The following is a 13,424-nucleotide window of genomic DNA, read 5'->3' on the forward strand; positions in this document are numbered from 1 at the left end:
AGAAGAGGGATAGCGAAGGAGCAGGGGGACTGACAGCAATGCAGAGAGCAGAGGCTCTTAATCCTCATGATGCTGCTCTGCGAGGGGCATCATCCACAAGGGAGGTGCTGCAGTGCTGCTAACAAGACCCTCCAGAGGCGCATTCAGCATGGAAACAAGACCTCAGTAGCCAGCCAGGAGGAGCAAACCCTGCTTGTTTGGAGCACTGTAGGAGGAGGCAGGAAGGCGGCTGTGGGAACAGGTCCTGCCTGGGACCTGTCAAGCCACGGCTGCCCAGAGACTGGGCTCCAAACGATGGCCTGTGCCAGACATGCAAGAGGAAGTCACAAAGCCCCATAAATGAAATGGCAAGATCCATTCTGCAACCCCTGCATTCCCTCTCTTTCAAGGGCATCATCAGGACAGACCAGATCAGGCCCATGTTCTGTCTCCCCCAATCTCCAACCGTGGCAGAGGTGGATGCTATACAGGGAGAACACTGAACTGGGTATCTCTAGAACACCCTCAACGCTAGCATAGGTTTAGAGATGCCAGAGGAAACATCTCCCACCACTCTGCTCAACAGCTATGAATAGATGGACCAGCCTTGAATTCATCCAGCCCCTTGTTGAACCTGGCTCTGCTCTCTGCTTCCACCACGCCATGGCAATGAAATCCACACATTACCTCTGCATTGGGTAAAAAAGTACCTTTTTCTTGTTAGTTTTAAACCTGTCACCTGCTCATTTCAGCAGGTGCCCCCTACTTCTAGTATGCCAGGACTTGGGGAACAAGTTTCCCATCTACTTCGTCCACACCCTTCATGGATTTAGAGGCCTCTATCTTATCCCCTCCATTGAGCTTCTTCACCCTCCACCTTCCCTGCATTAAACAGCCAAGTCAAAGGACAGGTCAGAGCCAGGAAGAGACAGTGCAGCATGACAGGGAGGAAAACAGCACATGGAATTCATTCAGCTACAGCAACGCAACACAGTGGCAGAAAACGAGTCTTTATCGTTTACAACACACTCGAGCAAGGTAGAAACATCGCCCTGGGCTCCTGTGCTCCCAACAGCACGAGTGAAGGGTGCTGGAGGGGCAGCTCCCAAGATCAAGGGGACCCTCTCTGTAACCAGAGCGGCGAGGGAGCACGGACAGCAGGAGTGCAACTCCCCACTAAGGAGCCTCAGGCAGAGGGAACCCCTTTAAGGGGAAGGTCTAACTCAGTGACACAATTCAGTCACTGGTGGTGCTCTGAGGAACCATCTGCTGGTTTGCAGGGGATTGAAGGCAGGATGGTTTCCAAAGGGAGGATGAGAAATGGTCACCCGTGGCAGAGACTGGACCTGAGGGCTCTGACAGTCTTCCAAATGCCAAGGCAGCTGCCAGGCCCACCACACAGCAACTCCTACACTCCCCAAGCATATTTTTCCCTATCAAGGTGACTTTCTGTTCACTGCACAGGGCGCCTCTCCTCTCTGAGCACATTCATCTGGAGATCACCTGCTCTGCACTCAGCCCAGCTCTGTAATTCCCATTTAGTTTATTTTCAGTCTGAGCGAGTGCTCCGTTACTGATGTCCGTCAGCACCCCCTGACACCCGTATTTCTCCAAATTCTCCGTAAGACACAGCAGTTTTTACCTCCAGGTGTAGTCTTGTAATCAATAATTAAGGCCATCATTACCCTTAAAAATCTCATCACATCCATATTCTGGGGATTTATTTCTAGCCTTGGCTATTTCAGTCCCTTTCCTCAATGAAGCTTAGCCATTACTTTGCTGCTCTCCTATCATTTCCCCTCCCTCTCTTGTCACTAAGTACATTTCACATCCCCCTCCTGTCGCCTTCCTTACATTTTGTTATTAGAGAGCTTGATCGCGTGGAGGCCCTAACCAGCACACTCCCGATCAACAGGTGGGGAGCAGAAGGGCCATCATTGTGGAGAGACAGGAAGGGAGGAAGCACGTTAAAGCCCTGCTGTACCACAGCTCTCAACAAACTCCTAATTAAATGCGCAACTTGCCACTTCTGTGATGCATACTAGGGAAATGGGGTATGGACGCAGTCGTCCGTCAGGCTGGCTAAGAAGTCACATGGTGAGAACAAGAACCCAGGAGGGCGCCTGTCCGAGGCCGAGCGGGAATCAGATACTCCTCGTCAAACATCTCCTGCCCGATGTGCTGGCTGGATTGACAAGGGCGCGCCAAGAAGAGGGCTCCACTGGGATGCGGCGAGAGCTGATTTCAGATGCAAACACGCAGAACAGCCCCACTGACATCACCAGCGCAGCGGCCGATTTTCATGACAAAAGTGACACTTGACACCCCTTTCCCGAGTGGCAGGACAGCCCTCCCCTCGTTATGTCAATACCTTACCTCAGTGACACCATAGCAACCGGCTCAGGGTTATTAATTATGACATCTCTGCGTGTTGTGGCAACAGGGGTGACTGAAAAGTTTTAATTGCAAACGCAGCGATTTCTCACGAGCTCTGGCTCCGTAGGAAGTCGCCTGCGGCCGGGGCCAAAGAGCAGGCTGGGCTGTTTCTGTGCATTTACACACTTGGCTGGAATAATTCTCGCTAAATACAACAGTGAACTTCCTTCCTTTGTCAGGGCTCTGTTCAGTCCCTCCGGGCAGCAGATCTGTGCCGCCTCCAGCCCTAGCTGTCCCTTCCTAGAACAGCTCCTGCTCATACCTTGCAAAGGTAGCGCAGCTGCTGCCCCATCCTTCAGGACCTCTCTGGGCACATCATCCCCCCTGCTTTGTTCAGTGTCCCACAGCTATGCCTATCATTGATCCTGCTGCAGAGCCAGCCTCCACTCAGGCCTTGTGGTGCTAGGCGCTGTATTGGCGCAGGGTAACACCATCCCCCTGGCAAAGACTGGATGGAGGAGGCAGATAAGGGGTGGGGATCTAGGGATTAGGGTCAGTGCCATTTTGCAGGAGAGACAGCAGTTCAGTGACTGCTCAGGGGTATGTGGGAGGGGAAGAGTGCTGAGCCCAGGCCTCTTGCTTTAATCCATTGCTTTGCCCAATACCAGCTCCTTTGAGAGCAGGGAGAACTCTCACCACACACCCAGAAGGTGGCAAAAATGCAAACACTGACCCTGTCTAGGGGGAATCCAAGCCCCGATTTAACCCTCTACAGCCAGGCCCTTACACTGTGTGGGGGTGATGGAGGCAGTGCTCGAGCCCTGGGGGCAGAATGGCTTGAAATCACAGCCTCAGCAGAAACAAAAGCCACGCATGCCCTTTGCAAGACACGTGGGCAGGTCTTGGGCCACACGGGGCTGCAGGTTCGTTATTTGTGTTGCAGCCACCCCCAGCCCTGCGATCGCTGCCCTGCCCAGAGCACAGCCCCACTGCATCAGCAGTCTCCTAATGATCTCGCTCACTTGACCCCCTGGCACGACGGTGTCAGATGCAAACACGCTCACAATCAACTACGCTCCGTCTCGAGCTCCTCGCTGACAGGCTTTGATTCATGGGGTGCTGAAACCCATCTGAGGAAAATTAACTCTATCAAAACGCTGCTATCTCTGCATTTATCAAGCCCCAGTACTGCCCTGGGGCCACGCTTCAGTGTGCAAATGGGCCTGCCTGCATGTGTGGGGAAAGCTGACCTTTCCAGGGGAGTGTCAGCTGCGTTTCCGAGCCTGGCTACTCCAGGCTTGCTCCCTCCACGCTCACACTCGGGGGTGGAGTGGGGGTGGGGGGGTGTTCAAATATTTAAATAAAACATGGAAGAAAAAGCTTTTGCGAAGGATTCCAAGCCCAAGAGTCTGGCTCCTCGTGGTGCCGTTGCAAGGGGGCCGGTGAGGAACAGGCAGTTTGGGACGTGCTTCGCAGTATGTTTGCACTGCGCTGGATCCAGCTGCCCAGGCTCTGTTTCAACCCAGCACTTCCTGTCATTCGGATCGAAATAAGTGGCTAATCTAGTCAGCTCTGGGACCGCTGGGGCATGCATCCTGCAGCTCACCATAGCGCTCCTGTCTATAACCACATCATCTTGCCATGCGGATCTGCCACCAGCCATCTTCTAAACCTGGCAAGCTTTTGGCCCTTTCCTGGTGAAGTGGCCGCTTTCTCCAAAAGCCACCACGCTGTCAAAGACCACTGGATTCCAAGTTGTACAGCTTACGAGCTCACAGAGAGCAGGCAGCGCTCGAGGCCAGGGAGAATCACGTCATTCAGTCCAGGGGCTGCATAACATTCCTGACTTATTTTTGGCTGTAGCTTGCAAGGCACCTGGGACAGGGACCAAACTGCCTTCCAACACCGAGCATGAAGGCAACAGCCAGTGAGGGAAAGGGCCTGAGCAGCCTCACAACAGTTGTGATGGATCTGTCCATGCAGCAAGGGCAGTGCTGTCTTGTGCACACTAGCTTGGAAACTAGCAGCGGCACTGCCACAAGTGCAGCAGGGCAGGGGTGAACGTGTTCTGCTTAATGTTGCCAAATGGCTGCACTGCCCATTAGCCTGGCGCAGGGTCTCGACCTGGCTGTACCAGGAAGGACCCTGCTCAGTGCAGCCATGCGGCCCGGTGGAAAGTAACAGGGACATGCCCTGTGGGAAAGTCCTGGCTCAGGAACTGTGCAGTTGGGTTGCTGTTCACAGGCCACAAGACCTCCCTGTTCTGATCCTCTCCTACTCCCAGCTGAAGTGCAGCAACCCTACGTCAACCTCCCCACATCTGATGTAGATCCAGGTGCACTGAGACGCTCGAGAGCAGGGGACCCACAGTCTCTGCCGCTAGCTCATCCCCAGCACCTGAAGACAGGAGGGTGAAACCAAGCTGACCGCTCCTAGCAGAAATCTCATTCCACCTCTGCTGGGACCTTGCTTGCCTTTAGGCTCAGAGCAGGAGAAGCTAGAATCTGTTGTCCCCAGTGGCCAGGTCTAGCGCTTCCAAGCTCCACCGAAGGATTCGCTTCTTTATTGAGAGTGACAGAGGTCTCCATGTTTGCCGAAAGAGTCGTGCAGCCCCAACTCTGAGGAGACAGCAGGAGACTGCACCACATATTAACACGCGCTTCTCTGCAGCGTTAGACCTGGATACCAAGGACGGACAAGCCAGTGACCCAGCAACAACCCCAAGCCTCAGCTGGCTAGGTTTAATTTGCAGCAGTTCCATCTAGCTGCTATGGAATGGCAGCTCCATGCTGTGGTCACGGGCTTATTACCAGTGACAGGCAGGCAGCGAGGGTGAAGAACCAGCCACCTACAGCAGCAGTCAATGGCAGCAATGTGGAAATATTCAAACTGCTAAACGTGTGGTTACACAGGCATCAGACCACAGGTTATCAAAAAGATGCAGAGCTTCAGTATCGTGCTGGACTCACCACCAGCCCTGGCCTTGCAGACAAGAAGCGGGCACATTAGCTATGTTTTAAACCCTGTCGGCCCATGTTTAAAAGTCATGCTGCTGTGAGATGTGTGCCCCCAAAAGCCAAGCCTTACAGTTCTGTATTGTGAGGAGGCCTGCTCTGTCAACTAAGTCCCCTAGAGAAAGAGATTCTGGGCACCCAGGTCAGGGGAGGAATGCTTTTCACGGATGCAGAGATACAGACATGAGACTGTAATCTCATCCTCAAAGTCTTCGTGTACAGAGAGAGCAGGAGGGTGCCTGCCTGTGCGCGTGGCTGAAAGTGGACCCTTCTGGTCACCCTCCTGCATCTTGCTGCCGCATGACGGATGGCAGGATGAAAAGCAGAGCCTGGAGGCTTTCAGGCGATGGTAGATTAATGATGACATGGCCTTGACCTCCAAAAGGTAAAGGTTACAAAACACTCCAGGGTAACTGGGCTTCCAATTTCATACCCAGAGGGTGAATGACAGCAACGGATGGTTTTATTCTCAGAAACACTCCAATCCTGGGACGCGCAGCTGTCACCCCCACCTTCTTGAAATTCATTTCAATGTATTTACACCTCCTGGATCTCTCATCCTGCAAATTCTAGGCAACTGCTTCCAAGACTCTTTGGAGTCAGCGTGAGCACGGACAGCAGCAAACATGTAGCAGGAGATGGGAAGCAACGGGAAACCCCGACACTCTTCCCCGGAACTGCCTTGCATGGAGGTCAGCGCGAAGGATATTTGTTTCCTGCTACGCATGATCGGCTCATCTCCGGGGCAGGAACAATTGGGGAGATGTGGGCTTCACGGGTCCCAGCCCTGCCCCTGCTCCACTACTCCCAAACGCATGGCTGCTCTCAAGCTGCCCCTTTCGACCCTAGGCAACGCAACTGTCAGCCCCCAGCTTTGCCTCACAGCTTCACCCAAGACCTAGAGCTAGCTGCAGGGGGAACGTATGTGGCAAGCAACTCTTCTTCCACTGGTCCCAAGTCCTGCTCAGAAGTGAAACGAGCTTTGGGAACACTCCCAAGACTCAACGCGTGACTGGGGATCCTTCAAAGATCTTGTTAAAAAGACACGCTGAACATTTGCAGTCCCCTTCGCCTATAATGAGGGAGAGAACTAGGTACCACTTCTACACGCTGCCACCAGTGGGGAGCCTCAAAGGGTCCCACAGCTAGTATTAAAAACATTTGACCACATCCTCCCGGCAAGCAGAGCATCCCCACTTTGCCAACAGCAGACCGAGGTGCAGACACGGTTCAGTGAAAGGCCCAGAGCAAACCAGGAGCAGAATCCAAGAGCTTGACGTCTGGACCTGTAGCACCCAGCATAATGTTGCACCTTTTCCTGCCTTTCAGTAAACCATAAAACCCAGTAAAGTTTACAGACCTACACCCTCTCACATGGGGTTTCTCACTAGGGCACCCCTACGGAGGAGGACTAGCTTACACATCAGCTGAACCCCAGAGCTAGGTTGTTTTTCAGGTAATCAGGTCTTCTATCAAAATCTTCATAACTGCCAGAGATGAATCAAGGAGGTGTGTAAGTCACAGTAAAGGAGAACAATTTCTGGTATGTTTTTAAGGACACTGATGCAATGGAGCACGAACAAGACATCAGAGAGGCTAAAACCTCCTGAGTAATTTATACCAGAGTCCAGGCAGGTACCTATCCCTGCAAATCAGTGAAATGTACCCAGGACTGCCCATTTGCTGACAAACAACTTCACAGCTTCCAGCAAGTCCACTTCTGCAATATCAGTCAGGAAGAAAAAGCAAGGCCCTATATGCTCTTTTTTTTTTTCCAACATAAATCCAGGCAGGCAGGTCAGGAAAGCGAAGGATGGTAGAACCAAGCTAATGTCTTTCTAAAGCCTGGATCTGGCCAGAAGAGTGGATGACAGCTGGCAGTTCTGAGGCTTTCCTGTGTCAAGACCCCCAAAGTCTTCACAGTCAGAAGTTTATGCTTGCTCCAAATGGGATCAGTGGGGGAGGAAGCAAAAAAAAAAAGTCACAGCCATGTGCTAAGAGTACACCTGCGACTCTCCCAGAGTGCAGGGACTGAAGCTCAAACGCATTCTTTGACCTCGACGTCAGAGGATGAAACAGATTTCTACATATGCCACATAGCTGAGCGAAAAGGCTTGGTCTCAGGTGCGGGACAAGGCCAGAGTGACTGGGACCCGCTTTGAAGCCAGCTATGAATGGCACCTTCATATCACAGGGAAGCCTTTTCCCAGCATTGCTCTCATGTTGATGATCAGCAGAGAGAGAGAGATTCTGATCCAAGCCCTGAGTAGAGAATTTCCACAGATCAGCGGGCGCCTAAAGCTTTCCTGGACAGAAATAGCTATTTAAGAGAGTTACACCTGACTAAGTGAAAGGCCAGGCCACCCTCAGCTCCTTGGCCCAGGGGAAGGTTTCCCTGGAAGAGTCCAGCTGGACTCTTAAAAGGAGCAATCTGAATTTCATGTGAGCCCCAGATTTAAAAAGAAATCTACCTTGTTCAAAACCAACAAGCATTGAAACAGCCATGCCACACAGCGAGGGTCACCCCAGTGGGCAGGGAGGATTTCCATCTATGTCCCACTACAGAACGTTTCAAGGGGACAGGGCAGCGTGGATCATATTTGGCTTGTGCTGCATCTGGCTGGGCAGATTTTACCAGCTGCTTCTACAACATGACTTATGAATTTGGGGGAGGGTGCAGAAGTGTCCGTGGGGGTGTCCCTGGGGTTACTCCCTCACCCAGGTTTCCAAATCAAGCTGGAGCAAGCACTTAAAAGGCAGACGAAGGCGGCTGCATGTGCAGATCGCCCACATGCTCCGTAGGGCTTGGCGGGGCTTTGTAAGAACCGAGTCTGGAGTTGGACAGAGGTCCCAGAGAACTCCCCCTCCCTCACCCTACCCATGTCCGGGACTCCACGCTCCGTGGAAGAGACAAAGGGCAGATTTGCCAGTGTCACCTCAGCCCCTTTTAAGTCTAAACGCGAATGAAATGTAGAGACCAGCCCATGGGAGAAAGACCAAATGGCGCCACACAGCTCTGCTCTGCTGCCGGGAACGTAAGCATGAGGCCTTGGACTAATCTATAAACCAAACAGGATCTTCCAAGCAGGAACACCAACTCGCCTGGAGCTGCGGGAGGAGCAGCAACTATGAATTCCCTCCAGCTGCCACAAGCCCCTTTTGCATGAGGTGAAGTGAGGCACTCAACACCTCTTGGTTCGTTGTGGCAGTGCCAAGGGGCCGCCAGCACAGCCAGGGCTCAGGGATGGATCCCATACAAACCCCAAGAAATTGCAGGCTCCAGTGCTTGCCGTGCACACAGGAGAGGAGGGTGGAAGGAAGGGCGGCTGATCCCACAGCTTGGGCACTCTCCTGGGATCTTCTGGGGACTCCAGCCCAAATCCCTGCTCAGGCACTAGACACCTCCCAGATCTCAGCCCAGTGCCCTGACCATAGGCTGCCCTTGTTAATGTAGGAAGGCATTATGCAAAGCAAGTATTTGAATATGCAAAGTGCTCAGGGGCACAGCGTTAAAAAGCATGCAGCTTCTGAAAACATCTCGACTGCTATCAAACAGACCCGATAGCATCTGCTGAGACAGACCATCTGCTGCGAGCGTTTGCCACTTTACTGCACTACAACATCCGCCAACATTTCTCTGCCGTGGAATAGGAAGCAGGAATCACACACAGTAAAACAACTGCTCCTCCACATCAATTCAGGCCTGAAGGGCCACTCCCCCGCTGCCTCCCCCCATTTGCCAGCAACCTTCTACCTTTCTGGTAGCAGGAAAAGGCAGGGCATGGATTTTGTGTGTTCAGAGTTGCCAAACGATCGGGGACAGAAGTTTACATTAAACCCCAGATCTCAAGGACAAGGGGAGCACGAGTCCAACCACACACCCACCCAGCAAAACACACAGCTCTGAGTTTTAAACCCCACATCAGACACGCATGGAGTCATTCCCCCACAAAGCTGTGGACCTGACCCTGTCCAGACTGACAAAGCTCCATCTGGATCAGATCATTCTGTGGCTCTGACCTGCTGCTGGGATTTCAACTACTTGATTTCTCCGTGAAGCGCACACACACTTTCTTACACTGAGGTGAAGGCTGGGAACGATGCACTCCTCCGTTAAATAACTAGCTCAAGAGGCTTTCGAGAAACGGAGACTCAGCATTTTTCCATCAGCTGTGCCGGCTGGGAGAAGAGTTGTAAGGGCCTGGTCTGAAGCCCAGCCTGGAGGAGTCTGCCTAACAACTCCAATAGGCTCCAGATTGGTTACATCTGACAAGGTCCATCGGGGTCTACAACACTTAAACCCACTGAAGCCAAAGGGGGCTTCGATTCCAAACCAAACATCAGAGCAAGCCACTGAAAACGGAGCAGCTGGACAGCGCGGTAGATTTCCATGCTCAGGAAACCTCTTGGGGAAAAAAAAAAAAAAAAAAAAGTGACTCTCCCCCGCATTAGTCAGGAGGGAAACTGCAGCCAAGTGTGGCTCACGGCGACGTCTCTCAGCCCCCCTCGCTCCAAGAGCGATGGGCAAAGCGGCAAACTGAGTTTTCATCGCGAGCCCGGGATGCTGGCGCTGTCATCCCAGCTGGCATTGCAAACTTCACTGCACATTTCAAACAAAACCAAACAAAAACCAGCCTGCTGCAGGTCACGCTCACACCCCGCGCGCGCGCACACGCTCTCTCCTCTTCTCAGCTTATAGGTTTTTCTTTTTTTTTTTTTCTCCCCCCCTTCCACCCCCCCACACCACTTCGTCCTTTGTGGTGAAGAGGGTGAAAGAGAAACCTGACTTTGTTTCTCTGGCTTCAATTAGAATGAATTCTTGAAGGCTGAGAGCAAGCACCCAGTTTGCCATTCTTTCCCAGTCACTCCTCCAAATTCCTGCAGCCAAGTGGTTCAAGAGCCCCTGAATGGCACACATAATGACATCATTGATTGAACCATAATAGAAGGGGAAAGGGGGGGTGGGGAAAAGATGTATTTGTGTTACAGACAAAAGAGAAGTTCTGTTTCACAGCAGGGACAAATGAAGAACCAGATGACTGGACAGAGTGAGGTCACAGAGTCCCCCCCTGCATTGTCTTCGCTTTAAGCAAACCCTTCACCACTCCCTCCAGGTTTGTTAGGGACGCAAATCCTTTTCAAATGGCGCCAGGGGTAAATAAAAGAGCAGGAGTCCTGCTGACCCTCACAGTGCTCTCGTCATTTATTTCTAAGATGACACCGTGTGTGTAAGTGTGGGCAGAGGGGGCGAGGAGGGGAGACGGGGAGATAAACACCGAGGAAGGAATGGTGGTAAACGCTAAATTACCAGGAACGTTGAGACCGCTGCAAATGGGAAAGACGGAGCAAAATCAGGGCACGAGTCAGGGAAGGCTCCAACCAGAGCTAGGCAATTACTGGCCTTTTCCTTTTCATTGCAGCCTCGTGTTTCTTCAGCCTTGCAGATTGGGAGTTGTTTCGGGAAGAAGCCCCTCGTGAATCTGAAACTCCCGGCACATTTTGGGCACTGTGTAAAGTGATGGCTGGCACAGCCCGATGGCCTGAGGCCCAAGGGAAGGAGCCGATTCAGTCTGTTACAGAGGGAGAACGTTTGTAGAGGTTACATTGCAGCTGAGAGCCCTGCCAAGGCTACAGAGCGGTCTGGTGCAGGGACTTGGTCTGGCCCACATCTGGTGGAAACATGCCACACAGAATCATTTAGAGGGCACTGGAAGAGGAAAAGAAAACAGGCATAACCCACAGAGGCTCTCGTCAACCACAGAATCCAGAAACAGATAAAGCCACTGAGCCCAGGCCACCGCCTGATGAGAACTGAGAGAGGGATTTTCTAGTCCAACCTCTGAAATACAGGGGAATACAAGCAACATGCTGGCTAACGTCAGAGACTTGCCAGTACAGATGGAGAAAGAAAAACGCTGCTCATTGTGAGAGTCAGTCCTTCACACTGCGGTTCACCTAGCAGTGCTCACAGTTGGAGGGATCCACACCAAAAGCATGGGCTGAATTAGACACATACCGGGACCTTCAAGGTCGAGGCAACACTGGCCTAAAGAGACTACCTCAGTAAGGGGAGGAAAGAGCTACTGGACGAGCTGAGACTAAACCAGAGGTCTATGTATTGACTAAACTCTCGGTGAGGTGAAGACAGCAAAATGATGTTCTGAAGAGGGCAGGACATGAAGCCTGAAGAGAAAGAGGAATGTGGGGCAGCATTGCAAACCCTTGCCATTGTTTATCCTGCACCCACAGCTGTGCAGCGCATCCAAGTCGCCGGCCACTCCAGCAGTGACCGAGAAAGAGGTATGATGCACTCAGGGCTAAGCCAGTCTTGGCGCAGCTTCTGGAAAGCATTCTGCACCCTTCTGCAAAGCCTTGCTTCTCTCACGGTGTTCAGAGATTCACTGGTGACAAATCCTCAGATTCCAGCCTTTACAAACCACAGCCACTCTCGGCACCTGAAGAACTAGGCAGAGCCGAGCATGCCTGGTAGAGAGGCTCCAAACTCGCACTCGTTCCTCTGGCAGGTCTAGAGGACCCAGGACAGTGGGGGTGAAACTCAACTCGGACATCTCTTCCCCATGCCTGGTCACACCTGCTGGCATTGCTCTGCCCAGCTGCTCAAGGCTCAGTTTTGCTCCCTACAAAGGCATTCTGCTCACTCGCTCTGAAGACCATCAGCTGGCTGGGTTTCAAGCCTTCCATCCCCCAGGCACCACACACACAGCTGGGGTCAGGAGGCCAGCGGCCCTGCTTACACGTTTCTCAACTACCCCAGCCTGTTACCTGCTTGAATGCTAGCTCTTCCAAGCTCTGAAATCTCACTCCTCCATCCTGGATGGGTCCCCACGCTGCCCTGCACCTAGGATGTCCCGATCAAAGTGGAGCCATAGTGCACTGCAGCGACTTGCATTTGACAGCTCACTGATTTGCCTCTGTCCAGAGGCGATCTCATGCTGGACTTCACTGTGGGATTGTATTTAGCAGCAAACCCAGTGGTCACCTAAACTCCCACCACTCTGCTCTTAAGTCCAGTTTCCAAACCAGAAATCTAAGGTTCACACAGACAAGAACTACAAGGAGAGAAGAAACAGGAGGCTAAAGCATTTTGGGGGTGAGAGGGGAATGAATGCAGCCAAGTACATGGGTGTTGTGTCCAGAAAGCACTTGTTGGGGATGGAAGGGGGACCCCAACACAACAAATCATCGCTTACACTTAGTCCCCCCTACTCCCCATGCAGCCTATACCATCAACGCGGCCATGCACAGACCATTAGGTAGAAAGCCTCCTTCTCCAAGCGACCCAGGGGCAGGGAGGTGGAGGCCTAGCTTCCAGCACCCTTGTGTTAAAATGGCCATGACTGCCAGCACTATTCTTCACCTTGTCACTTCTCGTTATCCTAAACCAACAGGCCTGCATTCACAGCTCGAGTCAGAAACTGGTGACGTCGTCCTCTTCAGGGATGGGGGGAAGAGAGCAGCGTGGGGACGCCCGAGCCATAGCTGGATGCTGCACTGTGCACTGACGAGAGCCATGGGTATCCTGCTCAAACCCCTAACACGCCAAATGCCAGCGTTCCCCAGGCCACTGCTCAGCCCTGCACTCAGTGAGGCGCCAGTGCACCCAGTGAGGTGCCAGTGCCCCCACGGCAGCGCTCTGCCTTGCCATGACACATCTGGGTCAAAGTTGAGCGTGGGGCTGGGCTCACTGCAAAGTTGGGTTTGTTTCATCACATGCTGGAGGAAGGAGTTGAAACACCAATAGGAGGCTTCCACCAAGGATGATAATTTGCCATGAGAGACCTCAGTCACAGTGCAGATCTGCCTGCCCTGAAGCATGCAAAGGGGTCTCAGCTTCTGTGGAAATCAGCTAGCCAGAAAAAAGAAACATCTTTCAGGTGCGACTGCCCCAGAGCCAGCAGCTGGCACCCACGGGCAACAAAAGCAGTTGGTTTAACGATACAAAAGAGGTGCTAATATATGCAATATGGCCTGAATGGTACAAGGAGCAGCTGCTAAAAAGGAAAGCTCCGCTGCCAGCGTTCTCTACAGCATCCT

The 13,424-nt window shown here is 52.6% G+C and overlaps 1 protein-coding gene across 2 annotated transcripts in view; it reads right to left on the reverse strand.

Moving 5' to 3' along the window:
- The window catches only part of SARNP (SAP domain containing ribonucleoprotein), a 37,997-nt gene that overhangs the window by 4,349 nt on the left and 20,224 nt on the right, over positions 1-13,424 (reverse strand). The gene's annotated exons all lie outside the window — the stretch shown is intronic.

Source organism: Alligator sinensis, unplaced genomic scaffold, assembly GCF_000455745.1.
Source record: "Alligator sinensis unplaced genomic scaffold, ASM45574v1 scaffold1065_1, whole genome shotgun sequence".
Classification (NCBI taxonomy): Eukaryota; Metazoa; Chordata; order Crocodylia; family Alligatoridae; genus Alligator; species Alligator sinensis.